The sequence below is a fragment of the Lissotriton vulgaris genome, chromosome 6 (assembly GCF_964263255.1).
Source record: "Lissotriton vulgaris chromosome 6, aLisVul1.2, whole genome shotgun sequence".
Lineage (NCBI taxonomy): Eukaryota > Metazoa > Chordata > Amphibia > Caudata > Salamandridae > Lissotriton > Lissotriton vulgaris.
The window spans coordinates 971,160,170-971,181,177 of NC_141694.1; the positions used below are offsets into that span (position 1 = coordinate 971,160,170).

The window sequence follows — 21,008 nt, forward strand, 5'->3', positions numbered from 1 at the left end:
TTAGGTCACGAGCCACCATTTCGGTGGCAGTGACACAGCAGCTTGTCAGGGTGGTTTCTGTGGGGCTCTCACTTCTTTTTTGGCTATTGCTTCTTTTTTGGGTTTTCTTTCTTGTTGGTGATTCCCTTCTGTCCCTACTTGTGCTTTCCTTTGGGGTCTTTGTCCGACCTTGTGGGTATAGCTTGAGTGCAGGGCACGGTTGTGAAGGTGCCTGTGGTTGCGTTGTCCTCGCGCGTGCTGTGGCCTACGTGAGGGTTCTTCTTCTGTGGCCTGGCGTGGGTAACACTGCGCTTGGTTTAGGAGCGGATAGGTTTGCAGAAGAGTGTGCCACTCGCGGTGCCGGCTGGCTGACTTACCTGCAGGGATGGCTCGTCTTGACGATCCTCGCATCGTGGAGGCCCTTCGTCTGTTGAATGAGGCGGGCCGCATGGACATTGTGCGGCCCGTCGTTAAGGTAAGGCCGCCGCTGCGCGCAGCCAGCGACACCGCGTCAGCAGTGTTTGCTCCTGAACCGCCTCAGGTGCGTCTGCAGCAGGAGGCGGGGGAGGGGCCAGAAGGCTGGAGATGGAGGGAGGGTGGTGCGGCAGCTCTGCGGCACCAAATCTGCATGGGAAGCGGCGGGCGGGAGGGAAGCGGGCCACTGCTACTAGGCCAGCTTTGTAGTGGGCTGGAAAAAGGGGGATCATGGCACAAGCAGAGAGTTGGTGGATGAAGTGGGAAGGGCTCCTACACCAGAGGACGATGGGGGGGCATCAGCTTTGCTAATTGAGGAATCGGGTAGGAGGTGGAGGAGAGCCGGGGGACAAGGGGAGTGATGCAGGGGAAGGGTACTCGTCAGAGGGGGAGGGGAGTATGGTGGGACCTAGTAGGCCGCAGTCCCTGGGGGAGGTGGCAAGGGGGATGGAGCAGGGGGCGCGGGGCGGAAGTTTCCCATGGGGGGGTTCGAGAAGGTGCGGGTCCAAGGGGCTGGGGTTCAGATGGGGGACCATTTGGGGTCGGCCCCAGGTGTGGGGCTTGTGGGGGTGGGGGTAGGTTGGTTCGTCAGGAGCTGGAGTCCATGGAGTGGAGCGCCGGGGAGGGGGAGAGCTGCGGGTGGGCGGGTAGGAGTGGGGGCTGGATGGGCTTGGGGGTGTGCTATTACGGCACAGAGGGGTGGTCACTCAGCGGGATGGGGTCGGGCGCATGTGGGGGGCATTTGGGGTAGCGGGTGTGGCAGGAGGACATTTTTTCCCCGGCATGCTGGACTCCACCTCTTTCTCTCAGCAGGAACATGTGGCAAGGGGCTCCTGAGAGCAGCATGCGGCTCCACTCCACCGAGGGTGGAGTGGGGACTGGTGGGGTCCAAGGCGGTTTGCCCGGCGGCATGGGCAAGGCGGCTAGCGTCCGGACGGCGGGAGTTGTCGGGTGAGGTGTTTGACCGGGTTGGCAAGGGCAGGGTGACTGCGGCTCAGTTGTTGTGGGTCCTGCGGCACGCCCTACGCGTCATGGGTGAGGACCCAAAGGCTTTTGGGACGCATTTGTTCCGGATCGGAGCGGCAACGGAGGCGGCAAGACAGGGTTGGGGGAGGGAGGACCTCCTGCATCTCGGGCATTGGAGGTCGGACTGTTACAGGACATGTATCATAATGAGGGGGGTAGGGGTGGAGCAATGAGATCAATGGTTTTTCCGTTCTCTTACATGTGTGTCTTTGCAGGTGCAGTGGCGGGGCTAGCTGCGGCAGTAATGGAGATATACATTATAGGACATTCATTTGTAAAGCGAGCGGAGAGGGCTGAGTGGGAAAAGCAACAGAGTTTGAACTAGGAGTTGGACCCGAGGTTGTTTCACTGTCAATGGCAAGAAAAGGGGGGCATGAGATGGCATGAATTGCTGCCGGCATTGAACAAAGTTGTCGGGGGGGTGTGTCCGGATGTGGTTCTTATTCACTTGGGGTTGAACGATTTGGTCCAGTGCAAGGGGTTAGTGTTGGTGAAACAGATGAAGAGGGACCTGTTGGAAATACGGCGCAGGTGGTCTGGGTGCCATGTGATATGGTCAGAGTTTGTTCCAAGGTGGGCTTGGAGGGGAGCAGAGAGGCCGGCGGCCATTGATAAGACTCAGAGGAAAATCAACAGGGAGATGAAGGTTTTCTGTGAGAAGGAGGGGATGGGTAGGATGAAATATCCGGAGCTCAGGTATGAGACAGTGTATTTCTTTACGGAGGACGGTGTTCACCTTTCTAGGTATGGGATGGAACTCTATATTGTTCAGTTGAAGGAGGCACTGGACAAGGCAATTGGGGTGAGCAGGTATCCAAACTTTCAGGTGTCCTGGGGGGGTCAAAAGGCGTTAGTACGTCTTTCGAGTGGCGTTTTTTTCCAAGTATTGGCTGAATTTTAGGAGGTCTGGTTTGTACCGGGGGGTTAAGTACAAGAAGGCATTTAGCTAGGTAGAGAGGCAAGTTGGAATTAATTTGTTCTAGTATTTCAACATAATTTAATGCTTCCAGAAAATCTGCACCAAAGCTTTCATCTTCGAAATCATAGCTCATGTCTGCAGCACTAATTTCCCCTTCTTCACTCTCATTGCCTGTGACAGATACGATTAGTTCTTCAATTACACTCAAGGTAATATCCAAAATCTCCTCAGTATGAGGCTGTTCTCTTGCCATAATTTTTCATTTATGTTGTTGCTCCTTGTATAAAAATATAAACAGTTCATTTTCTCAGTTTTCTTAATACATAATACAAAACTAGCATTTTCACCTATTTTGGCCTACAAAAAATATTATATAAATACCATTGTCTAATAACATTCCATTAGTAGAGTTTTACTCCTTTACAAAGTTATATAAATATAATTACTTATAAGGATATCCTGTTCTTAGGTTTTCTTAGATTTTGAAACCAGTCACTCCTTATGACTATAGGAAAATACTCAGGCTGTTATAGTAAGATACAGTACTAAAAAATGTAGAATATGTCTATTCACCTTACCCATTCCAAAATAGTAAATGTGTTTTAGTAAAATTCAAGAGATACTATTGCTTGTCCAGAATAACACTGTGTATCTGTGTATATTTAGATATCATTATCACACTACTTTTTGAATACTTCATATGTTTTCACACAAATAAACTCTTAAAGACCTATCCAGTACTCACCTTTTAACATAATTAGAAAGTAGTAATACCTTAATACTTAGTCGAAAATACTCACAACAAGGTATAGAACACTGGTACTGTCAGGAACAGTAAGCCCAGAAACTCTTCCGGATACTTGCACAGGAACAGATGACGCTAGTTCCCTACTCCCCCTCCAGGATCCTCCAGTGACCAATCTTTTTAATCTAATCTCTAAAAAAAACATGGGAGAAGGGGGATGGGAAAAAATAATAAAGAAGAAGAGACTGGCTCGCGACCTCTGGATTTTCTCCTTGGCACCTTCTCTCTGGCTATCTTGTTTTATTCACAGACAATCCCTTGACATGGATACAGAACGGAAACTAACAAAGAACAATTAGTTAATAACCTACCCTACTCTATCTCTATTCCTTATCTATAATTTAGCCTAACACTACTAATTACCTACCCCTTGGTCTTTCGAACTAGCCTCCTCTCTAGTGTTTATCTGCAACCTTGTAGCTTGCGGTTCTTTATTTTTCTCACTGCTGGTAACCTATAATTACATAACATTAATTAACCTAGGCCTCTCAGTTTATTGTCTAATTTTTATATTAATAATTTTGTTGTGTTCTTCTACCAACCTCTCTTTATGCAGTTGCTTCTTATCTATTCTGTCAATCCTTGAATATCTTGTGTTTTTCACTAATGTTCCTTCTTAATTGAACAGTCTTTCTGGTATTCCTTACTCAATGTGTTCTTTTCCCTTAAGACCTTGCTTAACACAAATGTTATCGTTTCTTGTTTTAGGTTAGAGAACATACATCGACTGAGTACATTCAATATTGTCTATAATGTCAGGTAAGTTTAGTCACTCTGTAACTTGTCATACGATTATTTTCCAAGAATATACTTTTGTCGACTATAACGTATCACTTAGCTTTCTTGTATGGTTTCTTGTTCTCTCTGCTCTTCAGGTGCTGAACACGACTGAGTCTGTCTGCCCGGAAGGAGCCGCGACAGGAAAATCAACCGCTGTGCAATGTTCGGGCTTCTTCCAACTCGGAAGCTGAATTCTACTTGCGGGCTCGATAACTAAGGTAAGTTTAGCCGGGAACCTTCTTTAACTCTCTCAGTAATATTTGATACAAACCATCTTTACATACTTATGTTCTCCATCCATGTTTTGTTACTTCAGCTCGGTTGAAGAACATTCCATCGACCATTTTTAACAGTTACTTGTACTAACCTTAAGCATAATAAATAATAAAAAAATTATATATGATAAAATTACCATCTGTGGAAGACACAAAAAATACAGTTACAATATATCTTTTACAACACAAAATAATTTTTAAAGTATTACATTTGCCTTTTTTGCTGTTCTCAGAATATATTGAATTTCACTAGAAACAGTGAGTTCAATAGTACTCATCACATAACAGCGGGAAAAAAAAGACAATCAATAAGATTATCTTTAAAAAAACATTCAACATTCTCAATAACAATCTAAAAAATAGAAATAAAACTTATCTTAAATGTTTTTTTCTAAGAGCAATTTCTTATGAGTATGAGTATGAGTAAGTTTATTTATGTTTTGGAACTCGTGAGAGGTCCACATAAAATTTACATACACAATAACAATCCAATGGTATACAAAAAGAGAAAATGACACTCATGATTAATACAAATCTAAGAAGCAGTTAAAAAAGTTAAAAATTCTAGAACAGAATATTTCATTAGGGGGTGAAAGAATGGCATCAGAAAAGGCACTAGCAGATAAGATTCCAAGTTCTAAACAAATTGGTCTCACCCATTTACGATGGGATTTTGTCAAAGCCGGACATATGAATAAGACATGGGTGAGATCTTGGATCGAGACATTGCACAAGGTACATTTGTTAGAGGAACCATTCCACTTGGCTAAAAGGTTATTCAGTGGTAACATATCTTGCCTTAATAAGAACCAGAAGCGGCGAATGCCGTGTGGGAGATTCCAGGTAGTGTAGAGTTGCATAGTTTTAAGATTAAAGGAATTAATAACAGGCAAATCACCTTTCTTTGTCCTTATCTGGTCTCTATCCAACGAGAAACTTAGCTTCCACGTTGCAAATTTTAGGGAAGCTTTTAACTGATAAAGGGATAGAGAAAAAAGGGTAGATTCCTCCAATTGCAATAGCATGACCGCCTTTATGACGTTTTTTACAATTGGTAAAAACTCCTTTAAAGGACCTAATAATTCCTTTTGGATAAGATGTCTTAATGAGGATGGATCACATTTAGCTAGGTGAAAGATCCATCTTACTATTCCAGCTAAGCCCTGAACCCAACTACTTCTCATGCCATACTCAAGCCTAAGAGAGGCTACAGAGCAGGCGGTATTAACAGAGGTTAGCTGACGCAGGAGTCTACCTTCAATAGTGTGAAGAAATCCCCAATTACTCACGTCAATAAGTTCAGTGCCATAAAGCATGGATGCCGGGATTTTTGCGCGGAAAGCTTCAAGCAAATAGGGAAAATGCCGTTTTCCTGTGGCTTTATAGAGTGCATTTAGGCCCTTACCCTGCATCAGAGCCTTGCGCATGTTATTCTCAATATGAGCCTTATTGCTCATATTACCTCATATTATTTTCCCTAAAAAACGTATAGGATTTCACAATTTCTAACTTTTGGCCGCCTATTGACCATGTGAAATTCCCATGAGAATATCTTTTCTTTCCAGTTAAGCACATAACCTTGCTTTTGGAGATGTTAATCTGTAAAAAATGCAACTCTGCAAACACCTGTAATGCATGCAGACGATTTTGTAAACCTTTCGGTGTCAGATCTAATAACAAAATATCGTCAGCATACATTAAACATGCAATAGCTTTATCTCCCAAAACAGGGGCAATACCACTACTCAGAGACAAAGCTTGAGGGAGATCATACACATAGAGGGAGAATAATAAGGGGGCTAGTAGGCATCCTTGTTTAAGACCATTGGTGGAAAGGATGGGGTGCGACAAACCTCTTTCCCCTCCCATCATTATACGGCACCACGTATCCGTGTGAAGATCCTGTATTAAATCCAGCAGTACAGGTGACATGCCTAAGACTGATAGTTTCCTCCACAGCAGAGGGCGGTCAACTTTATCAAATGCTGTGGAGAAATCTATGAAGGCTGCGTATACTTTTCCTCCCCGAACCGTGATATATTTATCCATAATCACCTGTAAAGCTGTTAGATTATCCAGGGTGCCGTGACCTTTACGGAAGCCCGTTTGCTCAAGAGGTAATATATCGCATCGATCCACCCATTCATTCAATAATCTTAACAGGCATTTAGCAAAGACTTTGCCAATGGCGTCCAGGAGAGCAATCTGGCGATAATTTTGGGGAGAAAGTCGATCGCCCTTCTTAAAAAGGGGGACCAAAATACTGCCTTTCCACGAAGGAAGGACAGACCTGCTTAAAAAGCAGTATGCAATTACGGGATAGAGAATTTTACTCCATTTTAAACTGCTCTGCTTTAGAGCTGAAATAGGCAGCTCATCTGGACCCATAGCTCCAGATGCGCGCATTTCCATTATTGCCTGTTCTATAGACTTTTCAGATGGAGATTCCTCTACGGCCAAAAGAGCCGCCTTGAAACTTCCAACGGGAACAGAAATGCCATTACTTGCACAAAGATTTTTTATATGATCAACCCAGACATATTCCTCAATGGAGATGGGAGAGGGCATCATCCTTGCGCCACAACCCCTACCTATTATGGACCAAAAAGTTCTTACTTGGCCATGAAAGGTTGCCTCCCTCAGTTGTATCCAAAGTTGGTCCTCCCTATCTTTACATAATCTAAATTTCAACCTTTTTCTTCTTCTTTTCAACAGGGCTATATATCAAGATCTTTCTGGGAGAATATTCAAATATTGGTCCCTTACCAATTTGTTTATTTCTTTGTTTAAAAAACAAAGGGAACTAGGAGGAGGGATCTGGGGCCTATCTCTTTTGGGATATCTAGCTAAAGAAGTAGCTTTCGTCAATAAATCTGAAAAACGTACAGTTACAGCCCCCTCCCAATTGACCAAATCGGAGATTGCTTCATCAAGGATGCTCTCCAGTCCACTAAGGGCCTTTCTATCCCAATGACATCTCCCTGATGTGCTACCGAAACTGACCAAGTCTTTATTTAGCGACCAACGGTCAGACATGGGGGGGAAGATGTTTAAAGAAATGACCAAAGTGGAATGGTCGCTGAGACACGTTTTAGAAATCACCAGATCATTCAATAAAACAAAAGAAGAATTATCAGCTATAACATAATCCAATATAGATTCTCCCTGGTATGATTCATGAGTGAAATTTGCCGGGGAATGAGACGGAAGTCGTCCATTAACCACAATCCCATCCAACTCAAGTACCTCCTCCAAAAGAATTTTCCCTCTCCTATTAGTTTTAATATTCCCAGGCAAAACAGATTGGGGAATGTGCAAGGATTCTTCCCTATATTTGTTTCTAAATAAAGACAAACTTAAGTTAGAAACCTTGCAATTAAAATCTCCAACCAAAATTATATGGGCAGATGGAGTACTCTCACGTACTTTCTTAGCATAGGAAAAAACTTTCTTCAAAATTGGATTGAAATACTCATCAGGAGGAATATACACATTAATCAAAACCAGTGGGGACGGAATTTCCACATTATCAAGACAAAATAATGTAACGGCCTGAAACAGGTTACTAGGATCCAAAAAATGTGAAAAGTTCCATTTTATCCGATTTGCTAAGCAACAGGCAATACCCCCTCTTGCATGGCCTCTTGAAGAAGCAGAGGCTTTACCCTCCAAAACAATGTAATCACTTCCCACTATAAGATTTTCAGTGCGCCATGTCTCTTGGAGACAGATCACACTGGCCCCTGAAGATAGAAGGAACTCAATTTTTTCAGAATTATTCTTTACACCAGCTGCATTCCAAGACAGGATTTTTAAATTACTACTAAAGATCAGATCGCCTTTCCTGACTCATAATGGGTTTCTTCGCAAGTACACCAGGCAGCCAATTCCAACGGGAGTTCTCGTCTTCATTTTTGTTGCGCACAGAAAGAAGAGGAGGATTAATTTCGGATGCACAGCGAATATCCTTAGAAAAGAAGATTTTTAAGTCACTGTAAGCGTCAAAACGTTCTTTCCTACCCAGGGCTGATGGAAAAAGAGAGGTGGAAGAGCATAATCCCCTAGGGGAGATAGATAATCTATCCTTTAAGTCATTCCCCCAAAAAGGAATGACGTCAATCCCCTTACTCTGAAAGCTCTCAGAACACTGAAGAATTAAATTTACAATGAGCTTAGAATGAAATTTAGCCCTCGTTAGAAATCTGCCATCCGTTTTACAAATAAAGATCAAGTCTATATCCGAAGATTGGATTAATTCCAATTTTTCAGACTCATGAAAACATTTAAGGAGAGCAGCTCTATTCAAAATACAATCAGCCTCGAACAAGGGAGAAAAATCCAGGATAAATGTATTTATATTTTCCTCTTTTCTAAAGATGGTGGTTCTGCTTGTATCCTCTACACCGACCGTAAAGCCGGGAAATGACCTAGCCAAGGGGTTAAGAACTGACAGACCCATGTCCATGGGATTATTAGTAGCCGCCCCTAACTGACCTGGCCTAAATAACTCACTTTTACTCTTAACAACTTGGCATCCATCCTTTACAACGTTAGAGACAGTAGGGATAGAGTTAGAGGAAGGATTAGAAGGCAATTTGGGAGGGGATAACATTTTTTTGTTGGAATAAATAATTGGTTCTAGGGGGGAGGACTGGGGAGGGTCATGAATTACTTTTGAGACCACCACCATATCTTTAACCCCGCTTGGAGGCCCCTCAACCACATCTTCTTTGATAGAGGATTCCTGCTGGACTTCGAAGAAGATTTTCCTCCGCCTATTCTTTTCAATCCTACGAATTAACTTCCTTTTGTTTCTTCCCTTCTTATTTAATTTCCCAATTTTGTCTTTTTTCCCACTAACGGTCGTTCCCAAAACTGCTCTATTTTCCTTGGCATTCTGTTGATTAAAAATCGCAAAACATTCCTTTTCCTGCTTCATACTCAGGGCGGTAGGGGCATCAGCTATAGAACTATCATGCTCCACCACACAATTAGAAGCAAGTATATGTATAGGGGAGACCAACTTTTTATCAACTATAGGCGCTTGGGAAACCTCAGAGGGAACAGGTACACTTTCTAAGAATGTGTTATTCAGCCCATTGTCCTCCGGAGAAAGGACGACAGAATTGAAAAGAGGACCCCTCTCCTGACGATTATTTAATAATACTTTTAAAATTTTTGTTACCGTTTCCAAGACACAGTCCGAGCCCCCTACAAATTTCTCCAATAAAGATAAAATGGAGGACAACAAACATTCTAATGAGATCAAAGACTGGGAAATAGGTTTATCAGAACTAACAGGGTTAAAATCGTCAGGGCCTGTTAAGTTTAGGACGGGACTCATTGAAGTGCTATTAGCAATAGATTTGTTAGAGGGTGTACTGCTGTAAAGTTGGAGACCAGAGGGAACGAATGTTGCCGGAGTCTTTGCCAAAACGGACAGCCTACTAGGCTCATCGGCAACATAACGTTTGTAAAGCTCCAAGTCCGTTTCAGAGGGTACGGATTTATTAAACTCATCTTCTCTCTGAGGAGATAAGCTTGATTTTTGAATAGACCCGCTGGGACTGGGTTTGGGAGGATGCACAAAGGAATTGGAGAGGGGGTTATGAACTAAGGCCTCCACACTGTCAATATTGGGATTATTCACAGGGGTACAGGAAAGATTTGAGGGCAATGAAGCAATTACAACTACATCATTTGTATAAGTTGTAACCTCTTCTTTTGTATTTGACTCTGATGATCTCTCGAGTACACAAACGACCTTTGCGAGTAGTGGATCTATCCTATCCTGGCTGATTTTGGCCTTATCAACCAGGTGAGGTGTTGCCATTGCCACTTTATTCGAACCCTGTTCCCACAAACTAAATAGTTGGCAATTTCCCTTTAAGAGTTTTGAAAGACTACCCTTATTTTTAAGAGGGTTAGATTTGGTTTTGGAACATACTCTGCCCAACAAAATTCTCCCCGACCTTAGTTTCTTAGCAGTCATCTTTAAACGAGGACTTGGAAACTCTTAAATGCAAGAGCACCTAATAAAAGATTTCAACAAGAAAAATATAATATAACTGACCACACGAGTATTTAACAATATCACAGAGTTAGAGGGTAAGCCCAGCTCCAGCCTTCCTCGGCCTCTGAGGACCTCAGAGGGTCCCCCCTTTATCCGGGCTTCGTCCGGGTCTCGTCCCGCTCGTGTTCCCCTTCGCGTAAAGCCCTGGCTGCTTATGAGGCTTTTAACAAATGAGGGGGCGGGGCCGCTGCGGGAAGAGGCAACAGCTGATTGAAAGCCTCGAAGTCCCGCAGCGGTGAAGTAGCAGGCAGGAGCACTCTAGGAAAGCGAGTGCGGCGCTACTCTCGACTCTCCTCAGCGACAGCACGGTCTGTTGAGCTCCAAGATATCCTCGGTAGGCAGCAGCTAAGTTCTCTGACAAAGAGCAGTTCTGTGAGTGAGTGAGAACAAACAAGAAAAAGCCTCGCAGTCCAGTGTCCTCTCAGAGCAACCACAGCAAAGCGTTAACAGTCTTAATGAGGACTCTCCAGTATTTGTCCAATGTTGCCCGTATCACCCCCAATGTGTGGTGGCGGCAGCGCAGATCCTGCTAGCAATCAGCCGGAGCTTCGCTGTTAAGCACTCAGACCACTATTATCTCTATTATCGCACCAATAGTCTGCTCTTTGGTCTGGTCTAATATGATGGCGTTATTTTTAGACGTTTTACACTTTTAGGAGCCTTCTGGTGGCTTTCTGGAGTCTTCTGGGGAGGAGAGGGGGGCCGCAGACCGGTTCAGCACACCAATACTTGGTGCCAGCCCGCTACCTCTACCACCGCCGCAGCCTGCAGGGATCTGTGAATTGTTACAATTCGTCCTGCCGCTGCTGCAGCCTACCCTCCGCCGCTGGCACTGCCTCTTGCCTAAGCTGCTGAATCCCCATCCGTTGCTGGGACGCCGAGGGGACACACACAAGGCTTAGAGGCGGATCAGACAGATACCCGTATAGGCTTGAGTGTCGGTGGACTGGCGGGGAAACGCCTGCTCCACAAGCCGTCCTCCTCCTTCCCCGTCCCCGCAGCTTTTCCTGCCGCACCGGGCGCCGGGCGCCAAGCCGGTCGCGTGGGGAGAGTGGGGGGGTCAGGCAACTCGAGGTCGTAAAGATTTGCTCACTTCGCTCACCCGCAGTCGCTGCTAGATCGCGGGATCACGACGGTCGTGAAGGGGTGAAAGGGTTGAAAGGCAGATGGCTGATGGCTGCAAGTGACTGCAAGCGGCTGGCGTTCCTCTCGGCGTTCCTCACGGCGTTCCTCTCTGCCTCTCTTCCTCGCATGGAAAGTCAGTAGCACTCAATTGCTAATGAAGGTTAATGAAGGTACTGGCTGTGGAGAAGAGTCGAGAAAGTATTATATAAAAAAAAATACAGGCAGTGAAGGGTTGAGAACAGTGAGTTCAGTGGTGCCTGGAAGAGATTGCAATTTCTTACGTAAATAACAAAACTTTATGATTAATTTTCATACACTGTAAATAATGTTATTTACAAATATATGCTGACAAAATGTACAACAAAAACTCGTTATTGGTTTCACATACTTTTCCGCACGGCCAAATAGTATGGGTCAAATTCTTACTTTGGAAATTGTTTAATAGTAATATTGAGCATCTGCCTCCCAGCCTTCTGATCCAAAACCACAGACATCATGTGCTCCATCCCCTAGTGCTCATCCCTTAACTCAAGGCTATTCAACATCTACATGGCCACCCTCACACAAGTAGCCCACCATCACAACCTCAACAACATCTCCTACGCAAACAACACCCAGCTCATCCTCTTCCTCACCAAGAAGCCACATACCACCAAAAGCAACCTCCACAACACAATGAAGGACATCACCTACTACATAAAGAGCAGCTCTCTAAACATGAACTCGCACAAAATGAAGGTACTCATCCTCAGACCCACCCCCTCAGCCTCGGACGACTCCTGCTAGCTGACTACACTGTAAACAGTACCAACACCTACCAACCATGTCCACAACCTAGGATTCATACCCAACTCATCCCTCTCCATGTGTAAGAAATTCTACACCGTCTCCTCGTACTGCTATATCACCCTCCACATGCTCCACAACATTTACAAGTGGATCCTAACAAAAAGAAGAAGAACAGTGAAACAGGCCCTCATCAGCAGCAGACTACACTGTGGCAAAACACTCTACACAGGAATTCCAGCCAAAGAACTACAACAAATCCAAAAGACCTCCACCTGAATGATCATCAATGTCCCCTGCTGCAGCCACATCACCCACCACCTGATACACCTACACTGCCTCAATATCAACAAGAGGATCACCTTCAAGCTCCTCACCCTCACTTACAAAATACTCTACAATACCAAACTAATCTACCTTAACAGCAGTAATCCTGAAAGGCCAAATTTTGATCTTAAAATTTTGGCTTTAAAAATATTAGGTAATAATTTGGTAACTCTTTAGGCAAATGTTGCTTAAAAACGAATTGGCTATCATTACAATGTATCCAACCTTTCAAAATATTTGCAACAGCTACAAAAGTTCTTCCTGATATTGAATCTTTCAGTCTCTATGTTAGTGCTACATGTAAACAAACAATTTTGACAGTCATGTTGCCATTTATAAGAAAGGCCAAAAAGGTTTTCAATATCTAAACCTTCATCTTCCAGTACACCAAGCATAAACATTAAAAATTCCTGACAATCTTGCTGAATATTCTGTGTAAATTGACTAGAACCAGAACATATGTCCAAAACATTTCGAATATCAGAAACACTTTGTATTTTACTTTTATCACTACTACATTTCTCATAAACAGAATACAACAATAAACAGAATATTTTGTCCTGATTTTCAACTATTTGCTGTTGCAAACTTTCAAGAACAAAAACAACATTAACAACTACATTAGCATAGCAGTTGACACCACAACTATTTTCAAACTGAAAACCAACATTCTCTTCAACACTGTCCTTTTTTTTTTGCTTGCAGGCACAACTTCATCCTATTTTTTTTCTCTACAGTTTCACTACAGATATTCTCAAATCTTCTTTTTCTACCTTCCACACGCTTTTCAAATACTGTATATTGACCTAAATTGGGTGCACATTCTCTTCTTAACCTATTATACTCTTTCACACAATTTACTTCTGCACTAACATTTGCCTCATCAAAATCAATCCAGTGCAATCCAGATAAAGTTCTGACTCGAGACAAAGCAACATATGCCACACCCTCTTTAAACACAGTACTTCCAATATTCACTAAAAACTATCTACACTTAAACCTTGAGATTTATGAATGGTCACCGCATATGCCAAACAAATAGGAAACTGTTTTCTGCATACATACAAATCTTTTACAAGCAAAAACTGAGATGAACAATGACTAAATTGTTGTACTTCAGCAATTTCATCAATTTGATTTTCAAAAATTCAATCCCATCTCTATTTACATAATTAGCAAAATCAACAATTTTACCCATTGCTCCATTTACTAAACCTTTTTCCACATTAAAATGACATCCTAAAATTACCCTTCAGTTTACACATGCATACAAATTCTTTTGTAAACCAGCAGTTTTACTTATTGATTTCTCTAAAGAATCCAATTTCCTCTTCAACTTTTCAGTCAAAATAATAGTAATTCCTTCATGTTCTATTTTATCAATAGCTTCCAATTTTATAATTTCTTCATTTTCCAACTTTAACATTTCTTCATTAATATAGAACATTCACGTAGTGTTGGCATTAAGGAGATTACAGATTAGTTTTCTGCAATTCGCATGTATATTTTCTCTGGGACAATATTTTCATTTGGAAACAATTTGGAAAGTAATCGTCTTGTTTGCCATGTTCAGTCATTTTTCAAATTCGTATATCTTGAAGAATAGTTCCATAATCAGCATCATTTGCCTGTCGCATATTTGTAATAAGTTCCTTATACTCAAAATATGACCAAATGTTTACATTTCCAACTGCTCCCCAAAGACTTTCTGGTATCTTCATGCGCCAGTGTTTTAAACACTGGTTGTCCTTTTACAGGAGTTAGTTGTAGAAGATCTCCAAAAACTATGATGTGTTTTCCTCCAAATAATACGTCATACTCTGTTTTAAGAATTTGCTGCATTCTTAAATGCACAAAAGCAAGCATTAAGTTTGATACCATGCTTACCTCATCAATAATGAGAAGTTTCATTTTCCTCAAGACTCTTGAAACTTCACATCAAGCTTCTCCAGATAGCTTGTGGTATTCTAATTTTTTTCATGCTCTACTGATAGCATTAATAAACAATGTAAAGTAATTCATTTAATATTGTGAGCTGCTAATCCTGTTGGAGCAGTGACAACACAAGACAAATTCCACTCAGTTGTTTTCTGTAAAAAAGTTCTGATTACTTTAATTTAAAAACTTTTGCCTGTTCCAGCTTGTCCACTCACATACATTCGGATAGGTTCAAATGATGAGCAAGAGCACTCTTTCTTCTCATGAAGTAATCTATGGTCAATCTGTTCTCTCACTTGCTCATATATTTTTTCTGCTCAAGATTTAGTTGTTCTTCCAAGTTTCCTAAGTTTGTTACATCTTCTTGAGCTTGATACATTGCTATTTCCACTTCTTCCATAGCAGTTGCTGCTTCATTTTGAACAATTGGTTCTCTTAGTGGGTCCTGACTCAACGGAGCAGAAGTTTGACTCTCTTGAGAACTGTCTCTAGCAATCTCAGCTGCAATTGTAGCTTCTTGCTCAATTTCGTCATTCAACATTTTCACATGAATAGCAAAATCAGGACATTCTATAGTATCTTTAGTTGCATTGAAGAAATCTTCATAGCTCTCCAAATTTCCAAGTAATTCCAAATCTGATCGCCATGGCTTGAAAAGTTGCAAAAGAGCTAAATAGTAAAATTCACTTTTGTCAGGTGTTTCGCAACTCAGATTACGGTGAATAATCAAATGTCCTTTTCTTTGTTTCACCAGACATCCTTCGGAAACAATCACGGCATATATACCATTATTGATGTTTTCTGTAATATTCCGTTAAAAAATATAGTTTTGCAGCACTTCATAGAGACAAATGTTCTCAAGATGATGACTTCTATTTGGATAATATGTATCCAACATATTTGTTTTCACAATATCTGTACTTTCTGGCTCTCTTTCAGCTAAATATTCAATTTATTGTACACATTTAAGAACTCAGTTTTCATTTGCACAAGACCTAGACTCACCCAAATGATTCTTCTAGATTTGCGAGTATAGACTTGCAGATGATAAAAGATCCGATCATTCATACGCTCCAATTTCATGATGAGATAACATCTTCAAACTGTAAGTAAATAATTTCTTACTTAGACTCTTCTCGTGGGAAATCTCTTCCCACATTTCCTTCAATTCTGTCTTTTCTGATTTTGTTATGTACGATGTTACATATCGAGCAACAGCAATGGAATTGTCTGTAACATATTGAATATCCATATTAGCATTCCACATGGACAAAATGACTGTGTTGTAGTCATTTATGTATTTTAACTCTTCATTTCCTCTTAAGTTGTAGGTATTTTTTGGAGACTTTCTTGTGATAGTATGTCGCAAAGATGACATAAAACTGTTCACTCTTCCTCTAAATATTACTGGACATGGAAATCAAAAACGGCATTTGGTGTAGGATTTGTCCTTAGATTTGTACTTTCGACAACAGTATTTCCCACAACAATGGCTTTGGAATCGTAAGACTTGTCTTAAGTCCTTATCTTGTGTACTTTTGGGTATATCACATGTAGCATTTCTTCAATAAAAGACAACACAGTATCATCTGAGTCTGTTCCAAATTTGGGAGCACCTTTGATCGATATTAGCATGTGTACGTGAGGAGCACCCCTTGCTTGATACACCTTTCTCCAAAAGAAGTCCAGAACTTCTCCAAGAGGAGGATTTTTTTATTGGTGATAAAAGACATTATAGCTTCAAATCTATGATTGAAATACCTGCATACATTAACTGGATCCAAAGAGCACAATCCCCAAGGTGTTTTGTATTCAATATTTACTATTTTTGGATTTGCCTCTCGAAGAAATTGAAGTAAATCATCCCAAGCATATTCAGCACAGCTTAGAGTAAGGAACCATGTAGGAGTTCCTAAGTTCCTTATTATACATTTCAGTTCTCCATGACGATGGTACCAGTACTCATTAGTACCACGCTGACATGCCATGAGATTAATTATCTGAGATTCCAAAACATTATCTTTCTGCAGTACCTTATCCATAAATTCCTTTGCCGAAACATTTCGAAGATCTACACCTGTTTTCAATATATGGTTTACTGCATAAGAAAGTCCAGACAAATCACTCTTAAACAAAAGATGAAACAAATACGGAATACATTGTCAAAATCTTGGATCTTCTGCATATAATCTTGATGTCCGGTACTCAGATGCAGGAATCTGCACAGGTCGGTCATCATATCGTCCTCCTTTTCCTGTGGGAAACAACTGAGGGAAACAACAAGCTTCCAAGCTTTTTTCCCATACATTAATGGGACTTCCTTTTGCTTCTTTCATTTGGAATAACTCTATAGTATTCCCCATCACTTCTTTAGAATGCAGTGGATGAACACTGTAATGTTTGTAGATTTCTTCAGTTCTGGACACATCCCCTTTTTCAATTTGTCCAGATGGCAAGTCACTATCTTCTTCTACAGTTATTTCTTCTTCTCTCACATACACATTTCTGTAATATTGATTATTTTTTACCATATACAACGTTGCCTTTTTCACTTTCCTAACATCCACTATTTCTTGCCAGATTTTCTTACTCTTAGTAGGAACGCCATTAACAAGAATAACTAAAGATTCATCCTCTAGATTTTCAACGCCAATTGTTTCAATATTTTTCTTTAAATCTAGAGGCAAATATACAACTCTTCCCTCTAATCCTCTCTGTAAATCAGAAGGAGGCAATTTTTCTGTCTTAGGATCCATATGAACAATAGCCTGAAATGGATACACACATTGAATAAGAAAAGACTCATAGCTATTTAAATTCATCAGTTTAGAAGGAATATTTACCAACTCAAAATTATTATGCACAGCTCTAGCAGGCATTTTGTTCTCGTCTAATTTGTTATAAAAATATTTACAAATATGCTGTACCGAACCCAAATTAAAACAAATCTTTACCAACAAATAAGTTGCAAAATCCTTCCACTCATTATTATTTTCCTTTTCACTTTTTAAATACAAATCAACAGTCCTGGTCTGATTTTTATAATGAGTTCGTCGACAACAGACACAACAATAATTTGGCCTTTCACCTGAAATCACCTTAAACTTTGTAATTTCTTGCTCAAAATTTTCTGTACTACAATGTTGTACATTCTGTTCTACATTTCCTTCTATTAATATCTCAATTTCTGCACTGTCTTCCTCGGGACCAAAATAACTAACCACAATTTCATCACAAATGTTCTTTACATTTGATACAGATCCATGCAAAAGAGCACTGTTCAACTTTTTTAACAGTAGAGCTGGACTTTTTGCATAATACAATCTTCTGACTAATTTCCTCATTTCAGAATGATGTACTGCTACCATCCTGAAATGGTGAAAAACATTTCGACATACATTTTTGGAAACACAAGCCAGAGAATGATCTTGCAAACCTGTATTTTCTCTCACTCTGCAAGGGTCTAGTCCTTGCAACATCTAAATCTTTTTTTTAACACTTTTCTCAGTATAGTTACATAAGAAATTAAAAAATCTATAGATTCTTGCTGTACACTACAAACACTACTACAATTCCAAGTGTACACTGGAGCTTTAGGACGCCTCCCTAAAACTTCATCAGCTAACACCTCTTCTGCATTTCTAGGATCAATTTTCTCTTTCTCAATAGGACAACCATTTCTAACCTCATATGCACGACCACTAGTGTCAACTGCATGCAAAAAAATCATTACTCTGAAGATAACTTTCTTCATTAAAAAAGAGGCTCAGAACTCGAACTATATTTCCATTCACCCAAAAAAAACTCACAAAAATTACTTCTGTTAATTACTCTTCTCTACTTACTTTTGGCCTTCATTAAATGGATTGGCTTATCTAGTGATCGAATTCTATTGATTACTAAAAATAAATCATTTTGTTTTCAATTCGAAAGCTTTCTCAACTACATTTTCTATACCTTTCTTCTTCTTATAAAATGCTGGGTTTTTTTTACATCCCTTAATTTCTTTAATTAAATTTAACACAACTCTATTATAAAACATGTTTTTCCAAATTTCCATAAATTGGTTTTTCCTCCTTTTACTATACACTATTTTTTCTGCAGTTGACTTGCCATGATTGTTCTCTTTATTCCTATTTTTCTTTTTCGTTGCAGATACACTAATACCATTTTTCACTTGGTGCACACTACTCTTAGTCTTGAATATTTTCCTCAGAAAGGTGTTCCTTCTCTTACCAGGACTTTTTTTCTTTTTGTTAACACATGGTTCTTCATGTAAATCTTGTGGATGACTTCTCTTCAAATAAACACCTTTCTTTAGTTGTTTCCTCTTTTGAGATTTCGTAGGCATGATACAGTTTTTTCAGTATTGATAAACAGAATCTATTATAAAATATATATATATAACATTACAAAACTAAATATATGAAATATTCTATAATATTACTTATAAGAACAGAGGGAGGATTATGAGGAAAAACGTGAGACTATGAAAATAAAAGTACTTACAACAAGAGAGGAAGGAGTATGAAACTAGGGAAAATATAACGAAAAAGGGGGAGCATAAACAGACACTGCAATATAACGGGATAAAAGAAGTATGAATAAACTGGAAAATATGAATAGGTAAGAAAGAGTATGAAGAGAAAGATGGAAATATGAGGAGAGAAGAAAGAGTATAAGAAGAAGAAAACAGAGAAAGAGGACAGAGGGGGTACTAAAAGAAGAGAGAGAAAGACTAAAGAAAAAAGAAGGAATATGTGAAAAGACGCACAACTATAAAAACAAAAAAGGAATACTAGCAAAGGACAGTTTGTATAAGGACAGAGAGAACAGTACCAGAAGAGAGCACGGAGAATGTGAGGAAAAGTGGAGCATAAGGAAAAAAGGGGTGTTGCAGAACAGAGGATACAGCCTGAGGAGAAAAGGAGTATAAACTGATGGAGGATTAAGAAGAGTGAAAAGTGTATGACGAAAGAGGCAGAAGTATGACAAGAGAAACAAATATAAATAGAGAGGTCAGTATGAAAAGACGGGGAATATGAGGAAAGTGCTGCAGAGTGTATGCAGAGAGTCAAGGAGGAGTAAGAGTAGAGAGCAAACAGATTTAAGAAGTATAAACAGAGAGGACAGAAAATGAAAATAGAAAAGAAATATGAAGGAAAAGAGGAAAATATGAACACAGAGAGAAGGAGTATAGGACAAAAGGAAATATAAGTAAAACTCAGTAGTATGAGGAGACATGGAAATGTAAGAGAAGAGAGAGGAGAATATGAAAACAGGGGGGAGTATGAGAACAGGGGGGAAAATGAGGAGAGGAATATGACAATGAGAAAAGATGGCAATATTAGTAGAGAGTGCAAAGTATAAGAAAAGAGAGGAGAAATGTGAGTACAGAGAGAAGAGAATTAGAAGAAAAGGAAAAGTATGAGAAAACAATAGGGAGTACCTGCAAAGAACAGCGAGAATAGGAAGAAACAGAGAATATAGGTACAGAAGAGTATATATGAAGAAAGAGGAAGGAATGTAAAAGACTCAGAGACAAAAATGTGGAGAAAAGACAAATATAAAGGAAGACTGACCGTATAAGGAGAGAGGGACTACTATGAGAAGACAGTAAGAACTATGAAAACAGTGGTGAATATAAAGACAAGAGAGAATATAAAGAGGAGGACAAATATGCAAAAAGAGGAGCAAGTATGAAAAAAAAGTATAAAAAGAGAGCAGAGTATAAAAACAGAAGATAGTATAATGAGAGAGGAAGGAGTAAGATGAGAGAGGAGGGAGTATGACAAGAAAGTGTAGAAAATATGTAAAAAGGGGCAAATTCAGGGGCATATTATCAAGGACCGGTGTTAAAATTATCGCCGTTTTATCGGCAGGAAACTGCAGATAAAATGGCGATAATGGGCTTGATAATACGCCCTTGCTAATTCCCATTAATAGCCCATGATCAGAACATGAGCTTCTATTGGAATTAACAATGGCGTATTATCAAGCCCATTATCGCCGTTTTATCTGCAGTTTCCTGTCGATAAAACAGCGAAAATTTTAACACCGGTCCTTGATAATATGCCCCATAATTCCTTAATGTACACAGATGTACAGTGTGATATTACCCAACAAATTATAAGACCATGCATTTTACCAAAACACATTTACTACTGTAAAATGTTTAAAAAGAGGCGAATGTAATTCCTTAATGTACACACTTGCACAGAGTGATATTAGACAAAAAAATGAGACCATGCATTTTACCATTTACCACTGAAAAATGTTTAAGTGACTATACATATTCCGTGTATATAAGTACTACATTTCAGTGAACAACACTGATTTATTTTCCAAATACATATGCAATTTACTACATTATTTCTGCCACTATTACATCAAAAAAACTAACACAATAAAACAACAAAGATGCACAAGGAGCTTGTAAATCGACCCAGACTATATACAGAGGGAGAGAAACGAGAAAGAGGACAGAACAGGGATTATCAA

At 40.2% G+C, this 21,008-nt stretch overlaps 1 pseudogene; it reads left to right on the forward strand.

Moving 5' to 3' along the window:
• Nucleotides 1-364: 364 nt before the first annotated feature.
• The window catches only part of LOC147708262 (vesicular inhibitory amino acid transporter pseudogene), a 53,766-nt pseudogene continuing 33,122 nt past the window's right edge, over nt 365-21,008 (forward strand).